Here is a 21,404-nt window from a genome sequence, read left to right as displayed (position 1 = left end):
TTTCCTTATTCCCTTACTCTTAATTAGTTGCTCATTGACCCTATTCAGATAAATATGTTGCATTTTGAATTTATTAATATATAGAGTTACTTTTATTTTTAATTAATTTTAATTCTCTATTTTATTTAATTTAATTTATTATGTCTTCTTATATTTTTATGAGCGTCATATCCATGTCAATGGAGTAGATTTTCTACTTGACATGGGGGTTAATTAAGAGGAGACACTTGAGTTGGAATGCTCAAATGCTTAGTTAAATTGGACGTTGTTGGCTAATTATGTACCTACTAACGCTAGACCTTCCCAAGGGAGAGGACTAGGATTTGTGGGTAAGAGTTAGCTCAATCACTTGACTTTCCTTTATTTAGTAAGTGTTAACTAAGTGAAAATAACAACCTCTTTACACTACACTTGAGAAGATTCCAACAAGGATAGAACTTCCAATTAATCATTCCCCCAGTCAAGGCTTTTTTTTATATTAATAATAACCCTTAGTTTTTATTGCTTTAATTTATAAATATTTTTACCCAACTCAACTTTTCTGGAAAACTCCTGATTAATAAATTAGCACCCTTTCCTGCAACTCGTTGGGAGACGACCTGGGACTCATACTCCTAGTATTTTTATTTCTAAAATTTGTGACACGCTTTCTAAACTGGTGAGGTGGATCTTAGCTGGTTAAGAGCTATACGTGCAACGCTATTCTCTTATTAAAAATCCCTTAATTGGCCTAACTTCTGCCACGCATCAATTTTTCGATCTCCATTCCTTCATATTTTGGTCACAAATATTTTTTGTCAGTTGTGGATGATAAATCTAGATTTACATGGATTTTTCTAATGAAAACCAAGGCTAAAACAGCTCAATTGGTGAAGAATTTTATTAATTTTGTCAAAACTCAGTTCAATACAATGGTGAAAATAATCAGGTCTGATAATGGTGCTGAATTTTCAATGCCTTCATTTTATAACAATTTTGGAATTTTGCACCAACGATCTTATGTTGAGACACCACAGCAGAACGGAATTGTTGAGCAAAAGCATCAACACATTCTGACTGTGGCTCGCACCATTATGATTCATTCTCACCTGTCCAAAATCTTTTAGAGCTATGGTGTTGAACATGCGATCTATTTGATTAACAGGTTGCCCTCACCATTCTTGACCAACCGAACACCCTATCAGGTTTTATACAATGCTCCACCAAATCTACTTCATCTTCGGGTGTTTGGTTGTCTTGCTTATGCTAATACTATTACGCGTAACAGAACCAAACTTGATCCAAGAGCAAGGAAATTTCTGCATCTTAGATTCAGGGAGGGTGCTAAGGGCTATCTGTTATTTGACTTACAAATCAAAGCATTCTTCACTTCTAGAGATGTTCAATTTTATGAAGATTTGTTTCCATACTCTGAGGTTGAGGCTCAAAATGAAAATGCTAAGACTCAATCTGAAAATACTAACACCAATTTTACAAATGAAAAATTTTCAACTGACCAATTGCATATCACAAATCCAAACAATAATGCACATACACTCAATCAGGATCACATGAATCAGAATCATATTCAACATTCATCTCCTATGCATTCTAGTATTCATTTAAATAGTCTAGACAAAGATAGCATCTCACCTTCAATGCCCTATAATAGTCCCATGCATCATTTGGAAGCTTTTGACAATCCTGACCATACATCACACACAAATGTAGACACTAGTCCTAGATTAGATACACAGGTGCATGATTCACCTAGTCTCCCTACTCATATTATGCTGAGAAGATCCACAAGAATTTCAAAATCGCCAGCTTACTTGAAAGATTACAAATGTATGACAGCCATCAATGAAAATTCAAAAATCATGCGAAACCTTCAAAGATATCCTATCTTAGACTTTTTATCCTATCATTCTATTTTTCCCATGCATCTTGCATACTCATTAGCTATTCAAAACATCGAGCCTAAGCACTATGAAGAGGCGATATCTCAAACTTGCTGGCAAGAAGCTATTAAGGCTGAACTGACTGCTCTGGATGAAAATAAAACCTGGAAGTTGACCTCACTCCCACCTGGCAAGAAGGCAATAGGATGTAAGTGGGTATTTGATGAGCGGATAATTTATACGCTTTTTGGCATTGTTTTTAGTATGTTTTTAGTAGGATATAGTTACTTTTAGGGATGTTTTCCTTAGTTTTTATGTTAAATTCACATTTCTGGACTTTACTATGAGTTTGTGTGTTTTTCTGTGATTTCAGGTATTTTCTGGCTGAAATTGAGGGACTTGAGCAGAAATCAGATTCAGAGGTTGAAGAAGGACTGCTGATGCTGTTGGATTCTGACCTCCCTGCACTCAAAGTGGATTTCCTGGAGCTACAGAACTCGAAATGGTGCGCTTTCAATTGCGTTGGAAAGTAGACATCCAGGGATTTCCAGCAATATATAATAGTCCATACTTTGGCCAAGAATTGACGACGTAAACTGGCGTTCAACACCAGCCTTCTACCCAAATCTGGCGTCCAGCGCCAGAAAAGGATCCAAAACCAGAGTTGAATGCCCAAACTGGCACAGAAACTGGCGTTCAACTCCACAAATGGCCTCTGCACGTGCAACACTCAGGCTCAGCCCAAACACACACCAAGTGGGCCCCGGAAGTAGATTTATACATCAAATACTTACTCATGTAAACCCTAGTAGCTAGTTTATTATAAATAGGACCTCTTACTATTGTATTAGGCATCTTTGGATTACCTTATGATCCTTTGATTACGTTTTAAGGGGGCTGGCCATCTCGGCCATGCCTGGACCTTCACTTATATATTTTCATACGGTAGAGTTTCTACACTCCATAGATTAAGGTGTGGAGCTCTGCTGTTCCTCAAAGATTAATGCAAAGTACTACTGTTTTCTATTCAATTCTTCTTATTTCGCTTCTAAGATATCCATTCGCACCCAAGAACGTGATGAAGGTGACGATTATGTGTGACGCTCATCATCCTTCTCCCTTATGAACGCGTGCCCGACAAACACTTCTGTTCTACATGAATTAAGCTAGAATGAATATCTCTTAGATCTCCTAACCAGAATCTTCGTGGCGTAAGCTAGAATGATGGCGGCATTCAAGAGAATCCGGAAAGTCTAAACCTTGTCTGTGGTATTCCGAGTAGGATTCAATGATTGAATGACTGTGACGAGCTTCAAACTCGCGATTGCTGGGCGTTAGTGACAGACGCAAAAGGAGGGTGAATCCTATTCCAGCATGATCGAGAACCGACAGATGAATAGCCGTGCCGTGACAGGGTGCGTGAGCATATTATTCACTGAGAGGAGGGGATGTAGCCACTGACAACGGTGATGCCCTTGCATATAGCCAGCCATGGAAAGGAGTGAGACTGATTGGATGAAGATAGCAGGAAAGCAGAGGTTCAGAGGAACGAAAAGCATTTCCATTCGCTTATCTGAAATTCCTACCAATGATTTACATAAGTATCTCTATCCTTCTTTTATTATATCATATTCGAAAACACCTTTATCACTTTATATCTGCCTGACTGAGATTTACAAGGTGACCATAGCTTGCTTCATACCAACAATCTCCGTGGGATTCGACCCTTACTCACATAAGGTATTACTTGGACGACCCAGTGCACTTGCTGGTTAGTTGTATCGAAGTTGTGACAATTATGAATTAAGATCAAAGCACCAAGCTTTGGAGCCATTACCAGGGATTGTTCGAGCCTGGACATCACAATTTCGTGCACCAAGTTTTTGGCGCCGTTGCCGGGGATTGTTTGAGTTTGGACAACTGACGGCTCATCTTGTTGCTCAGATTAGGTAATTTTCTTTTCGTTTTGTTTTCAAAAATTTTTCAAAAATAATTTCAAAAATCTCTCATATGTTTTCGAAAAAAATAAATAAATAAATAAATAAAAATGTTTTCAAAAATTTATTCAAAATTTTTAAGAATGAATTCTAGTGTTTCATGAAGCATGTGAAGCCTGGCTGGCTGTAAAGCCATGTCTAAATTCATTTGGACTGAGGCTTGCAATTTGTTATCAAGAGCAACTTAGTTGTTGCTCATCCACCTGCTGCTGATCCATGATCACCTGCTGAAGCTTGGCTGGCCATTGGCCATGTCTAGTGTTTTGGACCGGAGCTTTCTCTGAAAGCTTGGCTGGCTAGTGAGCCATGTCTAATTCCTGGACTGAAGCTTTAGACTAACATGGCAAGATTCCTGGAATTCATATTAAAAATTTTTGGAATCCTCATTTTTCCTTTTAATATGCGAAAAATATAAAAGAAAAATCCAAAAAAATTAGAAAATCATAAAAATCAAAAATATTTTTCTGTTTCTTGTTTGAGTCTTGAGTCATATCATAAGTTTGGTGTCACATGCATATGCATCTAGTATTTTTCGAAAATATCATGCATTCATAGTGTTCTTCATGATCTTCAAGTTGTTCTTGGTAAGTCTTCTTGTTTGATCTTGATGATTTTTTGTTTTGTGTCTTTTCATGTTTATCATATGCATTCTTGAATTCTTAGTGCGTAAGCATTAAAGAATTCTAAGTTTGGTGTCTTGCATGTTTTCTTTGCATTAAAAATTTTTCAAAAATATGTTCTTGATGTTCATCATGACATTCAAAGTGTTCTTGGTGTTCATCTTGACATTCATAGCATTCTTGCATGCATCACATGTTTTGATCTAAAAATTTCATGCATTGCATTTTTTTTTTGTGTTTTTCTCTCTCATCATGAAAATTCAAAAATCAAAAAAATATCTTTCCCTTTTTCTCTCATCAAATTCGAAAATTTGGATTGACTTTTTCAAAAATTTTTAAATCAAATTGTTTCTCATGAGTCAAATCAAATTTTCAATTTGAAAATCTTATCTTTTTCAAAATCTTTTTCAAAAATCAAATCTTTTTCAAAATTCTTAGTTATTTTCGAAAATTCCAAAAATATTTTTCAAAAAATATTTTTCTTATTTTTATACCAAATTTTCGAAAATAACATAATCAATTAATGTTTTGATTCAAAAATTTGAAGTTTGTTACTTGCTTGTTAAGAAAGATTCAAACTTTAAGTTCTAGAATCATATCTTGTGATTTCTTATGAATCAAGTCATTAATTGTGATTTTAAAAATCAAATCTTTTTCAAAACTAATTTCAATCATATCTTTTCAAAAATATCTTCTTATCTTATCTTTTTCAAAAATATCTTTTCAAAATATCTTTTCTAACTTCCTAACTTCTTATCTTTTCAAAAATTGTTTCAACTAACTAACTAACTTTTTGTTTGTTTCTTAACTTTTTCAAAACTACCTAACTAACTCTCTCTCTCTCTCTAATTTTCGAAAATATCTCCCCTCTCTTTCAAAAATTTCTTTTTTATTAACTAATTATTTTTATTTTTAAATTTTAAAAATTTTTCGAAAATTTCTAACATTTTTCAAAAACCATTTTTCAAAAATCACTAACTCTTTTTCAAAATAATTTTCGAAAATTATACCTCCCCCATCCTATTCTATTTATTCATTCATATCCTAACATCTCATCTCACATCTCTTCCATCCGTACAGTTGTGCTTCTTCCTTTACATCACATTCTTTGTCTCCCCCTCTTTTCTTCCACTCACAAAGGGATCCCTATACTGTGGTATAAAGGATCTCTATTATTATTATTATTTTTCTGTGCCTTCTTCTTTGTCATATGAGCAGGAGCAAGGATAAGAACATTCTTGTGGAAGCAGATCCAGAACCTGAAAGGACTCTGAAGAGAAAATTAAGAGAAGCTAAAATACAACAATCCAGAGATAACCTTTCAGAAATTTTCGAACAGGAAAAGGAGATGGCAGCCGAAAATAATAATAATGTAAGGAAGATGCTTGGTGACTTTACTGCACCTAATTCCAATTTACATGGAAGAAGCATCTCCATTCCTGCCATTGGAGCAAACAACTTTGAGCTGAAACCTCAATTAGTTTCTCTGATGCAGCAGAACTGCAAGTTTCATGGACTTCCATCTGAAGATCCTTTTCAGTTCTTAACTGAATTCTTGCAGATATGTGATACTGTTAAGACTAATGGAGTAGATCCTGAAGTCTACAGGCTCATGCTTTTCCCTTTTGCTGTAAGAGACAGAGCTAGATTATGGTTGGATTCTCAACCCAAAGACAGCCTGAACTCTTGGGATAAGCTGGTCACGGCTTTCTTAGCCAAGTACTTTCCTCCTCAAAAGCTGAGCAAGCTTAGAGCTGATGTTCAAACCTTCAGACAGAAAGAAGGTGAATCCCTCTATGAAGCTTGGGAAAGATACAAACAGTTGACCAAAAAGTGTCCTTCTGACATGCTTTCAGAATGGACCATCCTGGATATATTCTATGATGGTTTATCTGAGCTATCAAAGATGTCACTGGACACTTCTACAGGTGGATCCATTCATCTAAAGAAAACGCCTGCAGAAGCTCAAGAACTCATTGACATGGTTGCTAATAACCAGTTCATGTACACTTCTGAAAGGAATCCTGTGAGTAATGGGACGCCTATGAAGAAGGGAGTTCTTGAAGTTGATACTCTGAATGCCATATTGGCTCAGAATAAAATATTGACTCAGCAAGTCAATATGATCTCTCAGAGTCTGCATGGAATGCAAGCTGCATCCAACAGTACTCAAGAGGCATCTTCTGAAGAAGAAGCCTATGATCCTGAGAACCCTGCAATAGCAGAGGTGAATTACTTAGGTGAACCTTATGGAAACACCTATAACTCAACATGGAGAAATCATCCAAATTTCTCATGGAAGGATCAAAAGCCCCAACAAGGCTTTAATAATGGTGGAAGAAACAGGTTTAGCAATAGCAAGCCTTTTCCATCATCAACTCAGCAACAGACAGAGAACTCTGAACAAAATGCTTCTAATTTAGCAAATCTAGTCTCTGATCTATCTAAGGCCACTGTAAGTTTCATGAATGAAACAAGGTCTTCCATTAGAAATCTGGAAGCACAAGTGGGCCAGCTGAGTAAAAGGATCACTGAAATCCCTCCTAGTACTCTCCCAAGCAATACAGAAGAGAATCCAAAAGGAGAGTGCAAGGCCATTGACATAAGCGCCATGGCCGAACCTGTGAGGAGAGGAGAGGACATGAATCCCAAGGAGGAATACCTCCAGGGACGTCCAGTGATCAATAAGGAGCTTCCCTCTGGGGAACCAAAGGACTCTGAGGCTCATCTAGAGACCATAGAGATTCCATTGAACCTCCTTATACCCTTCATGAGCTCTGATGAGTATTCCTCTTCTGAAGAGAATGAGGATGTTACTGAAGGGCAAACTGCCAAGTTTCTTGGTGCAATCATGAAGCTTAATGCTAAATTATTTGGCATTGATACTTGGGAAGTTGAACCTCCCTTGTTCATCAATGAACTAAGTGATCTGGATCAACTGACATTGCCTCAGAAGAGACAGGATCCTGGAAAGTTCATAATACCCTGTACCATAGGCACCATGATCTTTAAGGCTCTGTGTGACCTTGGTTCAGGAATAAACCTCATGCCCCTCTCTGTAATAGAGAAACTGGGAATCTATGGGGTGCAAGCTGCTAAAATCTCATTAGAGATGGCAGACAACTCAAGAAAACAGGCATATGGACAAGTAGAGGACATGTTAGTAAAGGTGGAAGGCCTTTACATCCCTGCTGATTTCATAGTCCTGGATACTGGAAAGGAAGAGGATGAATCCATCATCCTAGGAAGACCTTTCCTGGCCACAGCAAGAGCTGTGATTGATGTTGACAGAGGTGAAATAGTCCTTCAATGGAATGAGAACTCCCTTGTATTCAAAACTCAAGGATCTCCCTCTGCAACCATGGAGAGGAAGCAGAAAAAGCTTCTCTCAAAGCAGAGTCAACCAGAGCCCCCACAGTCAAACCCTAAGTTTGGTGTTGGGAGGCCACAACCAATCTCTAAGTTTGGTGTTAAACTCCCATATCCAAACTCTAAGTTTGGTGTTGGAGAGTCTCAATAAAGCTCTGCACATCCGTGAGGCTCCATGAGAGCCCACTGTCAAGCTATTGACATTAAAGAAGCGCTTGTTGGGAGGCAACCCAATGTTTATCTAATTCTTATTTTTATTGTTTTTCATGTTTTCTTAGGTTCATGATCATGTAGAGTCACAAAATAAATAGAAAAATTGAAAACGGAATCAAAAATAGCAGAAGAAAAATCACACCCTGGAGGAGCATCTGTCTGGCGTTCAGCGCCAGAACAGAGCATGGTTCTGGCGCTGAACGCCCAAAATGGGCAGCTTCTGGGCGCTGAACGCCAGAACAGGCATGGTTCTGGCGTTCAACGCCAGAAATGGCACACAAATGGGCGTTGAACACCCAAAATGGCCACCAACCTGGCGCTGAACGCCCAGAGTTGGATACAAAGGCATTTTTACATGCCTAAGGGGTGCAGGGATGTAAATCCTTGAAAACCTCAGGATCTGTGGACCCCACAGGATCCCCACCTACCTCCACTCACTTCTTCTCACCACTCTCTTTCACACAACCCCATAAACACTCTTTCCCAAAAACCCTTCACCAATCACCTCAAACTCTCTTCCCCATCACCTCTTCACCACTCACATCCATCCACTCTTCCCCATAAACCTACCTCATAAACTCCACCTACCTTCAAAATTCAAAACCAATTTCCCACCCAAACCCACCCATATGGCCGAACCATAACCCCCCTCCCTTCCCTATATAAAGCCCTCCATTCTTCTTCAAATTCACACAACACAACCCCTCTATACCCTTCTTGGCCGAACCACATCACCCTCTCCCTCTCCTCCATTTCTTCTTCTTCATCATTTATTCTTTTGTTTATTGCTCGAGGGCGAGCAATATTCTAAGTTTGGTGTGGTAAAAGCATAGCTTTTTTTGTTTTTCCATTACCATTGATGGCATCTAAGACCGGAGAATCCTCTAGAAGAGGGAAAGGGAAGACAAGAGCTTCCACATCCGAGTCATGGGAGATGGAAAGGTTCATCTCCAAAGCCCATCAAGACCACTTCTATGATGTTGTGGCCAAGAAGAAGGTGATCCCTGAGGTCCCTTTTAAACTCAAAAGAAATGAGTATCCGGAGATCCGACATGAAATTCAAAGAAGAGGTTGGGAAGTTCTAACAAATCCCATCCAACAAGTCGGCATCCTAATGGTTCAAGAGTTCTATGCCAATGCATGGATCACCAAGAACCATGATCAAAGTAAGAACCCGGATCCAAAGAAATATGTTACAATGGTTCAGGGGAAATACTTAGATTTTAGTCCAGAAAATGTGAGGTTGGCGTTCAACTTGCCATACATGGAAGAGAACGCACGCCCCTACACAAGGAGAGTCAACTTTGATCAAAGGTTGGACCAAGTCCTTATGGACATATGTGTAGAAGGAGCTCAATGGAAGATTGACTCCAAAGGCAAGCCGGTTCAACTAAGAATATTGGACCTCAAGCCTATAGCTAGAGGATGGTTGGAGTTTATTCAATGCTCAATCATTCCCACTAGCAACCGGTCTGAAGTTACTATAGACCGGGCCATCATGATCCATAGCATCATGATTGGAGAAGAGGTGGAAGTTCATGAGATTATACCTCAAGAACTCTACAAGGTGGCTGACAAGTCCTCCACCATGGCAAGGTTAGCCTTTCCTCACCTCATTTGCCACCTATGCAATTCAGCTGGAATTGACATAGAGGGAGATATCCTCATTAAAGAGGACAAGCCCATCACTAAGAAAAAGATGGAGCAAGCAAGAGAGCCCAATCATGGAGCTCAAGAGGCGCAAGAAGCTCATTCCCATGAGATCCCGGAGATGCCTCAAATGCACTTTCCTCCACAAAATTATTGGGAGCAAATCAACACCTCCCTAGGAGAATTGAGTTCCAATATGGGACAACTAAGGGTGGAACATCAAGAGCACTCCATCATGCTCCATGAAATAATAGAAGATCAAAAAGCAATGAGGGAGGAGCAACAAAGACAAGGAAGAGACATAGAAGAGCTCAAGGACATCATTGGTTCCTCAAGAAGGAAACTCCACCATCACTAAGGTGGATTCATTCCTTGTTCTTATTTCTTCTGTTTTTCGTTTTCTATGTTATGTGCTTATCTATGTTTGTGCCTTCATTACATGATCATTAGTAGTTAGTAACTTTGTCTTAAAGATATGAATGTCCTATGAATCCATCACCTCTCTTAAATGAAAAATGTTTTAATTCAAAAGAACAAGAAGTACATGAGTTTCGAATTTATCCTTGAACTTAGTTTAATTATATTGATGTGGTGACAATGCTTCTTGTTTTCTGAATGTATGCTTGAACAGTGCATATATCTTTTGAAGTTGTTGTTTAAGAATGTTAAATATGTTGGCTCTTGAAAGAATAATGACTAGGAGACATGTTATTTGATAATCTGAAAAATCATAAAAATGATTCTTGAAGCAAGAAAAAGCAGCAAAGAACAAAGCTTGCAGAAAAAAAAAATAGGCGAAAAAAATAATAGAAAAAAAAATAGAAAGAAAAAGAAAAAGCAAGCAGAAAAAGCCAATAACCCTTAAAACCAAAAGGCAAGGGCAAATAAAAAGGATCCCAAGGCTTTGAGCATCAGTGGATAGGAGGGCCTAAAGGAATAAAATCCTGGTCTAAGCGGCTAAACCAAGTTGTCCCTAACCATGTGCTTGTGGCGTGTAGGTGTCAAGTGAAAACTTGAGACTGAGCGGTTAAAGTCAAGGTCCAAAGCGAAAAAAAAAAGTGTGCTTAAGAACCCTGGACACCTCTAATTGGGGACTTTAGCAAAGCTGAGTCACAATCTGAAAAGGTTCACCCAATTATGTGTCTGTGGCATTTATGTATCCGGTGGTAATACTGGAAAACAAAGTGCTTAGGGCCACGGCCAAGACTCATAAGGAAGCTGTGTTCAAGAATCATCATACTGAACTAGGAGAATCAATAACACTATCTGAACTCTGAGTTCCTATAGATGCCAATCATTCTGAACCTCAATGGATAAAGTGAGATGCCAAAACTATTTAAGAGGCAAAAAGCTATAAGTCCCGCTCATATGATTAAAGCTTTGTTTCATTGATAGTTTGGAATTTATAGTATATTCTCTTCTTTTTATCTTGTTTGATTTTCAGTTGCTTGGGGACAAGCAACAATTTAAGTTTGGTGTTGTGATGAGCAGATAATTTATACGCTTTTTGGCATTGTTTTTAGTATGTTTTTAGTAGGATCTAGTTACTTTTAGGGATGTTTTCCTTAGTTTTTATGTTAAATTCACATTTCTGGACTTTACTATGAGTTTGTGTGTTTTTCTGTGATTTCAGGTATTTTCTGGCTGAAATTGAGGGACTTGAGCAGAAATCAAATTCAGAGGTTGAAGAAGGACTACTGATGCTGTTGGATTCTGACCTCCCTGCACTCAAAGTAAATTTTCTGGAGCTACAGAACTCGAAATGGCGCGCTTCCAATTGCGTTGGAAAGTAGACATCCAGGGCTTTCCAGCAATATATAATAGTCCATACTTTGGCCAAGAATTGATGACGTAAACTGGAGTTCAACGCCAGCCTTCTACCCAAATCTGGCGTCCAGCGCCAGAAAAGGATCCAAAACCAGAGTTGAACGCCCAAACTGGCACAGAAACTGGCGTTCAACTCCACAAATGGCCTCTGCACGTGCAACACTCAGGCTCAGCCCAAACACACACCAAGTGGGCCCCGGAAGTAGATTTATACATCAAATACTTACTCATGTAAACCCTAGTAGCTAGTTTATTATAAATAGGACCTCTTACTATTGTATTAGGCATCTTTGGATTACCTTATGATCCTTTGATCACGTTTTAAGGGGGCTGGCCATCTCGGCCATGCCTGGACCTTCACTTATGTATTTTCATACGGTAGAGTTTCTACACTCCATAGATTAAGGTGTGGAGCTCTGCTGTTCCTCAAAGATTAATGCAAAGTACTACTGTTTTCTATTCAATTCTTCTTATTTCGCTTCTAAGATATCCATTCGCACCCAAGAATGTGATGAAGGTGATGATTATGTGTGACGCTCATCATCCTTCTCCCTTATGAATGCGTGCCCGACAAACACTTCTGTTGGGCGTTAGTGACAGACGCAAAAGGAGGGTGAATCCTATTCCAGCATGATCGAGAACCGACAGATGAATAGCCGTGTCGTGACAGGGTGCGTGAGCATATTATTCACTGAGAGGAGGGGATGTAGCCACTGACAACGGTGATGCCCTTGCATACAGCCAGCCATGGAAAGGAGTGAGACTGATTGGATGAAGATAGCAGGAAAGCAGAGGTTCAGAGGAACGAAAAGCATCTCCATTCGCTTATCTGAAATTCCTACCAATGATTTACATAAGTATCTCTATCCCTCTTTTATTATATCATATTCGAAAACACCTTTATCACTTTATATCTGCCTGACTGAGATTTACAAGGTGACCATAGCTTGCTTCATACCAACAATCTCCGTGGGATTCGACCCTTACTCACGTAAGGTATTACTTGGACGACCCAGTGCACTTGCTGGTTAGTTGTATCGAAGTTGTGACAATTATGAATTAAGATCAAAGCACCAAGCTTTGGAGCCATTACCAGGGATTGTTCGAGCCTGGACATCACAATTTCGTGCACCAGTATTCAAGGTCAAGTATCATCCGGAGGGTAGTGTGGAACGTCACAAAGCTCGCCTGGTTGCAAAGGGATTCACGCAGGTTCCTAGAGTTGATTACAAGGATACCTTTAGCCCAGTTGTTAAATTGGGAACATTGCGAGTGGTTTGGCTCTTGCTGCTGTGGAAGGCTGGCACTTGAAACAAATTGATGTTAACACTGCGTTTCTGCATAGTGACTTGGATGAAGAAGTATACATGAAGGTGCCAGAAGGACTTCATGCAAAGCCAGGGCAAGTGTGCAAACTTGAGAAGTCACTGTATGAATTGAAGCAAGCTAGTAGGCAGTAGAATTCAAAACTCAAATTTGTTCTTGTGGAGCTGGGTTTCAAGCAGTGCAAACCAGATTATACTTTGTTCACAAAATCAACTCCAAAAGGATTTACAGCAGTCTTAGTTTACGTTGATGATTTGGTTTTGGCAGGTGATGATCTCAATGAGATTTAGAATGTGAAGAAGATACTTGATGATAGATTTTGGATCAAAGATATTGGGGACCTCAAATATTTTCTTGGCTTAGAAGTGGCTAGGTCACAAAAAGGAATTGCTTTTTATCAACGAAAATATGTGCTGGATTTGCTTAAAGAAACAGGTCTTGAGGGATGCAAGCCTGCCCCAACACCAATGGATTATGGTGCAAAGCTTAGTAAGAGTGATGGGGAGCTGCTGTCTGATTCTACTCCATACCAAAAAATCATTGGAAAGTTACTCTATCCTTCGAACACTAGGCCGGATATAAGTTTCACTATAGGGAAGTTGAGTCAATTTTTGGATTGTCCTACCACAGAGTGATGGGGTAAGTGATGAGCGGATAATTTATACGCTTTTTGGCATTGTTTTTAGTATATTTTTAGTAGAATCTAGTTACTTTTAGGGATGTTTTCATTATTTTTTATGTTAAATTCACATTTCTGGACTTTACTATGAGTTTGTGTGTTTTTCTGTGATTTCAGGTATTTTCTGGCTGAAATTGAGGGACTTGAGCAAAAATCAGATTCAGAGGTTGAAGAAGGACTGCTGATGTTGTTGGATTCTGACCTCTATGCACTCAAAATAAATTTTCTGGAGCTACAGAAATCAAAATGGTGCGCTTTCAATTGGGTTGGAAAGTAAACATCCAGGGCTTTCTAGCAATATATAATAGTCCATACTTTGCTCGAGTTTAGACGACGCAAACTGGCGTTCAACGCCAGCTCTCTGCCCAATTCTGGCGTCCAGCGCCAGAAACAAGTTGCAAAGTAGAGTTCAACGCCCAAACTGGCACAAAAGCTGGCGTTCAACTCCAAGAATGATCTCTCCATGTGTAGACTTCAAGCTCAGCCCAAGCACACACCAAGTGGGCCCCAGAAGTGGATTTATGCATCAATTACTTACTTCTGTAAACCCTAGTAACTAGTTTATTATAAATAGGACCTTTTACTATTGTATTAGACATCTTTGGAATCATCTTTGGATTATCTTTTGATCATTTTTAGATCTCTAGACCTCCATGGGAGGCTGGCCACTCGGCCATGCTTACCCTCTATTATCACTTATGTATTTTCATACGGTAGAGTTTCTACACTCCATAGATTAAGGTGTGGAGCTCTGCTGTTCCTCAAAGATTAATGCAAAGTACTACTATTTTTCTATTCAACTCAACTTATTCCGCTTCTAAGATATTCATTCGCACTTCAACCTGAATGTGATGAACGTGACAATCATCATCATTCCCTATGAACGCGTGCCTGACAACCACTTCCGTTCTACCTTCGATTGAATGATTATCTCTTGGATCTCTTAATCAGAATCTTCGTGGTGTAAGCTTGATTGATGGCGGCATTCATGAGAATCCGGAAAGTCTAAACCTTGTCTGTGGTATTCCGAGTAGGATTCTGGGATTGAATGACTGTGACGAGCTTCAAACTCGCGATTGCTGGGCGTAGTGACAGACGCAAAAGGAGGGTGAATCCTATTCCAGCATGATCGGGAACCTCAGATGATTAGCCGTGCTGTGACAGAGCATTTGGACCATTTTCACAAGAGGAGGGGATGTAACCATTGACAACGGTGATGCCCTTGCATAAAGCCAGCCATGGAAAGGAGTAAGACTGATTGGATGAAGACAGCGGGAAAGCAGAGATTCAGAGGAATGAACGCATCTCTATACGCTTATCTGAAACTCTCACCAATGAATTACATAAGTGTTTCTATCCTTCTTTTATTATTTATTTTCGAAAACTCCATAACCATTTTATATCCGCCTGACTGAGATTTACAAGGTGACCATAGCTTGCTCCATACCAACAATCTCCGTGGGATTCGACCCTTACTCACGTAAGGTATTACTTGGACGATCCAGTGCACTTGCTGGTTAGTTGTATCGAAGTTGTGACAATTTATGAATTGAAATTAGAGCACCAAGTTTTTGGAGCCATTACCAGAGATCACAATTTCGTGCACCAGTAAGGCAGGAGTCGGCCAATTAAGAAGTCAATATAAAAACAGCGTTGCGAGTATAGTTCTTAACCAGCTAAGATCCGCCTCATCAATTTAGAAAAGTTGTTACAAAAGTTTAGAATAAAAATATTGGGAGTATGAGTCCCAGGTCGTCTCCCAACGAGTTGCTAAAAAGGGTGCTAATTTATTAATCAGGAGTTTCTGAGGGATTTTGAGAGTTGAATGACAGAAAATAAATAATTGTAATTAAATACAATGAAAATTAAAAGAAATTTATATTATTCAAAATAAAAAGCCTTGACTGGGGGAATGATCAATTGGAAGTTCTATCCTTGTTGGAATTTTCTCAAGTGTAGTATAAAGAGGTTGTTATTTTCACTTAGTTAACCCTTACTAAATAAAGGAAAGTCAAGTGATTGAGCTAACTCTTATTCGCAAATCCTAGTCCTCTCCCTTGGGAAGGTCTAGCGTTAGTAAATACAGAATTAGCCAACAACTTCCAATTTAACTAAGCACTTGAGCATTCCAACTCAAGTGTCTCCTCTTAATCAACCCCCATGTCAAGTGGAAAATCTACTCCATTGACATGGATATAACGCTCATAAAAACCTAAGAAGAAGACATTGATAAATTAAATAAAATAAAGCTTGAAAGAAAATAAATTAAAGATAAAAGTAATCATTTGCATTAATAAATCCACACTAATCCAATTACCACTCTAAACAAGAATTAAGAATATGGAATAAATAAAAGAGTAAGTAAGGAAACAAACTAGAATAGTATCTTCAACGGAGGTGATGACTCTTCAATATCCAAAAGCAAAAGCATAAAACTAATAAACTATGAATGTAAAGAAAACCTAGAGGAAGAGTAATTTCTCTCTAGATTCAGATCTAAAAACCTAAAAATTATCCTAAAGAGAATGTGTATTGAGTCTCTGCATGTTCCCTGGCTTTAGTCTGTGTTTCTGGGCCGAAAACTGGGTCAAAACGCGGCCCAAAATTACCCCCAGCGTCTTCTGTTAATTCTAGAGATCGCGCATGTCACGCATACGCGTCAGTCACTCATACGCGTCGCTAGTCGTTTTGGCGTGTGACGCGTTCGCGTCAAGCACGCGCACGCGTCATCTTGCGGAACTCCAATCCATGCGTACGCGTCAGGCACGCGCACACGTCGCTGTAAATTTCTTCATATCGCGCGCTCGCGTGAGCCATGCGTGCGCGTCGATGCTCGCTGGTCATCTCCTTAGTTTCTTGTGTTCCTTCCATTTTTGTAAGCTTCCTCTCCATTTTCTGAGCCATTCCTATCCTATAAAGCCTGAAACATTTAACACATGGATCACAGCATCGAATGGTATAAAGGAGAATTAAAATACACAAATTAAAGATTTCTAGGAAGCAAATTTTCAACCATAGAACAAACTTAGGAAGGAATTGTAAAATCATGCAAATCATATGAATAAGTGGGTAAGGACTTGATAAAACCACTCAATTGAGCACAAGATAAACCATAAAATAGTGGTTTATCAACCTCCCCACACTTAAACATTAGCATGTCCTCATGCTTAGCTCAAGGAGATAAAATAAATGAGTAGGGAAAAGTAAGACTCATGCAATGCAATGCAACCAATGTATATGAATGCAACTATATGATTCTTTCTACTTGGTTAAAAGTAAATAAGTTCTTCAAGACAAAAATAACTCAAATTCCACTAATTCAAATTAACAAGTAAACTTGTAAGAAGACAGCTCATGAAAGCAGGAAACATAGAATCAAGCATTGAACCCTCACTGATAGTATATGTGCACTCTAATCACTCAAGTGTATAGGGTAATCACTCTACTCTTCTCTAGTCATACTTTCTAAACCTTGTTCTTCACCTAACTAATCAACAAGTATTTAATGTACCAATGCGAACATCATGAGGTCTTTCCAAGGTTGTAATGGGGCTAAGGTAAAGGTGAGGGTATATATATGGCTAAGTTAGCTATAAATTGAATCTTTGAATGGCCTAAGCTCTTACCTATACATACTCTATATTCTTCTTAAATCATGTCTAGCTACCCAAAATTCCCACTTTTGCATTACATACTCATGCATCAACTTTTCTTTTAACTTGTATCACATATGCATTGATCTTTTCCTTAACTTAACTTAGTATTGGGGTAATTTTGTCCCCTTATTCATTTACTTACTTATTGAATATTTTTGGATTTTTGGAATTTTTTTTTGAAAATTTAAAAGCAAACATAACTTATCAATGCACATGGATTTTTTTAATTTTTCTTGTTTTCACATGAGTAGGTACCCAAATTTCTAATATTTAAAAATAAAAACATAACACATTTCCTTATTAACCCATGTTCCCACAGTTTTCCCATACTTAGTTAATATACAATCTCTATCTTAAGCTAACCAAAGATTTAATTTGGGGTAATTAATTTGTTTTTCCGCTTAAGGCTAGTGATGTGGTAAAATATAGAACAAATGGGGATTAAAAGGCTCAAAGTGGCTAACAAAGGTAAATGGAAGGGTAGGCTATTTGGGATAAGTGAGTCAATAATCAAATAATGGCCTCAATCATATGCATGCATATAACACATTAAACATTGGACATATATGATGGAACAAAATATAGATTACAATCATAGAGAAGCAAACACACAAGAATAAATTTTTATGGTTAAATAATGTAACCATGTAATTAAGCTCAAATCTCACAGGGTTGTGTGTTCTAGCTTTTAAACCATGTTCCAAATACAACTTCCAACAAGTTTAACATAAAAGTTTTGATTTAAATTAGTGAAATTTTTCAAAAAATAGGATCTTAAAAAGAAACTTATTATTTTTCAACCAAGTAGAACATGCATGCAAATACCTATTACTATGCAATTAATCCTATCCTAAACAAAAGAAAAATAAATAATTTATTGGTGCTAAGAAAGAGTAAATACCTCCAGAAGTCAGGTACTGACCGACCTCCCCACACTTAAAGCTTTGCACCGTCCTCGGTGCCATCAGTCAGGAACAAAGGGGGGCTGGTAGCAGTATCTCCATAATTGGGACCGTCATGGCTCCCTGTACTGGTAAATGAAGTGGAGTCCGGGGTGTCTGGTCTTCTTCAGGTGGGTGGTTACCAACAAGTAGCTCCTTGAGGTATGTAAATCGGCGCTTGTTACGGCGCTCCCTTTGCTTTCCATTCCGGTCAAGCCGGTCTAACCTCTCAAGTATCTGATGGAGCAGTTGGTTTATTGAAGGTGCTTGTGATGTGGAAGGAGAAGGAATATCTTCGGTCGGTTCTGCAGGCCGGCTAGTAGTGGCTGCTGGGGGTCTGATATAATTCTCGTTAGGGACGTACTGGTTATCCTGTAGAATCATAGCCTTGGTGTCTCCGGCTCTGTAGGAGACTCCGGCTGCTGAGACTAGATCTAAAATCAAGGCGGGGAAAGGTAGGTTGTCTGCAATCTGTACGTGTCCCATAGCATGCCGAAGGTGTCTTGGTAAATTGAGAGGCTTGTCTGTAAGGATACACCAGAGTAGAACAGCCATGTCTGCAGTGAAGGAGGACTCATGAGTACTCAGAAAAATGTAATGGGACATGATCTGTGCCCATACTCGAGCCTCCAAGGTGAGTGCTGAAGCCAATATGCCCTTAGGTCGGGATCGATGGTATCCATAGATCCATCTGCTGCCAGGTTGTGCTATAACTCTGAGAACGGCGTCCCAGTCAAATTGGTATGTCTGGTGCTTGAATGAGGCTTTTTGGAATGCGTCCAATCCTTCTGGAGCAGGGGGAAGATCTAAAGCTCGCTGAATGGCCTCTTCAGTTATGGGACTTGCTTCTGACGGACATAGACAGACTGCAGGGTTGACATGTGAAAATTGGAGTAAAATTCAACTACCCATGATAGATTAACCTGCCGTGGCTATCTTCGTAGGAATCCCCATTGTCTTCACTCAATGCGGGGCTCAACAAATTCAATAATATGGGTCGGGAGGATAAGTAGGTACTCATTGTTATAGTTCCACTCAGCCAGGATGGGAAACATCTGCTCACAGTAGCGATTAGTGAACCGCGCATTGTCATTTGCTGGAAAGGCTTTCTCTTTTTCATCGACCTTGATGATCCTCTTGATTCGCTTTGTTGAGGGATTTATTGCTGTTGAAGATGGCTCTGCCACTAGTGCTCTTTTTGTTCCTTTCCTTGCTGGTGGTTTGGGAGTAGCTTTCTCTTTACCCTTCTTGGTGGCCATCCTGAAAAGGGAAGAAGAAAGTAACATGTAAAGCTAAGGGTTCGAGTAAGGAAGAGGATATGACAAGTGATAATTAATGCATGGTAAAGAAGGATGTCGTTAACACATGGTCGCGACTACATGTGATAAGTTCATCAATGGAAATATAGCAAGTGCATGTTATGGCAAGTAGATGCAAGATGTTTATTGGCATGCTGGCAAAGGCATGAGTAGCATAAATCAAGCATTAAATGCCCAATTTGATTATCAAGTGTTTCAAACTAAAAATATGTTTGTATTGACAATTATATTCAATCAATAATATATAAAAAGGAGTTTTGTGAAAAACAGGCATTAGAGTAGAAGAATAGAATAATTTAAAAATAATGCACAATGCCATACGGGCTTTTTCACAAACACGTAGCATGCATGGTAAATATGTTGTTGAAAGTATTAAATTGAACATGCAAGCAACCCTTTAAGAAGTAATATTAATTGTCAAACAACTTTTTAATAATCCATAAGCAAATATGGAAGAAAATAATCACCCAATTAAGTGTTTAACACCAATTAAAATAATGCAAAGAGAAAGAAAAAGAAAACATAGATAATGAAGGTAAAAAGAAAAAGAAGAAGAAAACATAAATAAAAGTAATAATAGAAAAGAAAGAGGGAAGAAAAAAAGAAAAGAACCTGGATGATGAAGATTAAGAGTGAAAGAAGAAAGGAAAAAGTAAGAAGGAATGAAGAAGAAAGAAGGAGGAAGAAAGAATTAAGAAAGGAGAAGAAAGAATTAGGATTAGGGAAGAAAAGACAGGAATCCTGGCACTAATCTGGATAAACTATGCGGCGCATGCGACGCGGACGCGTGATGCACGCATTCACGTGAAATGAACTGTGCTATTGGCGCGAGAGCAGCCTCGCGTACGCACAACTCTCTGTTTCATACGCATATTGCCAAAATTTGGGGTGACGCGTGCACGTGGGTGACGCGCACGCGTGAATGGCCTTATTTTGAAAAATGATGCGGACGCGTGAGGGACGAGTACGCGTGATAGGGTTTGTGCTTCCAGCACAACTCCAGCCCTACTCTATCATAACTCTCTACCATACACCCATTTACGTCGATTTCGCAGGGTCACGCGTGCGCATGGGTGGCTGGCTGATTTTTCAAGTGACGCGGACGCGTCAAGGACGCGTACGCGTGAGCGTGCATGTGCCTTAGGCACGCCTCCAGCCATGCTCCCGCGTGACTCTCTGCTTTTTTTCTTCTTTGTTTCGAATGCATGTATGACACGGACGCGTCAGCAACGCTTGCGCGTCGCGTTCATTTTTTTTTATGCAGAATGCAAATGCAAATGCAGACTATATGCAGAGATTATGAGAAGCGTCATTAACAAAAACAAAATAGAATAAAGTAAAATAAAACTAAGACTGAAACGAAACGATCATACCATGGTGAGTTGTCTCCCACCTAGTACTTTGCTTTTACGCCCTTAAGTTGGACAGTCTTCAGGCTCATTCTGCTTCTGTTGGTAGGTCCTCCAAGAAGAATATCTCTAGCTCTTTGTGATCCTTCATCTTCTCTCCATGATAAAGCTTTAGGCAATGTCCATTGACTTTAATGAATTTGGAGCTAGAAGGATGATGCAGGTGAAAAACTCCGTATGGCTCTGCCTTTTCTACTCTGTAGGGACCTTCCCATCTTGATCTCAATTTGCCTGGCATGAGCCTCAGTCTGGAGTTATAAAGAAAAACTAACTCCCCTGGTCTGAGTTCTCTCCTTTTTATGTGCTTGTCATGGACAGCCTTCATCTTCTCTTTGTATCGCCTGGAGTTGTCATATGCTTCTAGGCGAAGGTTCTCTAATTCTGCTAGTTGCAGCTTCCTTTCAGCACCAGCTTCCTCAAAAGTCATGTTGCACTCCCTCACAGCCCAGAAGTCCTTGTGCTCCACCTCTACTAGAAGGTGGCAAGCCTTTCCATACACTAAGTGGAAGGGGCTCATC

The 21,404-nt window shown here is 39.2% G+C and overlaps 1 non-coding gene across 1 annotated transcript; it reads right to left on the bottom strand.

Moving 5' to 3' along the window:
• Positions 1-6,241: 6,241 nt before the first annotated feature.
• On the bottom strand, positions 6,242-6,349 carry LOC148547650 (small nucleolar RNA R71). Its single transcript, XR_015897404.1, has one exon. It is a non-coding gene; the product is annotated as a small nucleolar RNA R71 (small nucleolar RNA).
• Positions 6,350-21,404: the final 15,055 nt, after the last annotated feature.

This window comes from Arachis ipaensis, chromosome B8 (assembly GCF_059453495.1).
Source record: "Arachis ipaensis isolate K30076 ecotype BB chromosome B8, ASM5945349v1, whole genome shotgun sequence".
Taxonomy (NCBI): domain Eukaryota; kingdom Viridiplantae; phylum Streptophyta; class Magnoliopsida; order Fabales; family Fabaceae; genus Arachis; species Arachis ipaensis.
Note: the sequence above shows the minus strand (reverse complement) of the source record. Positions and strands in the feature narration are given on the sequence as shown.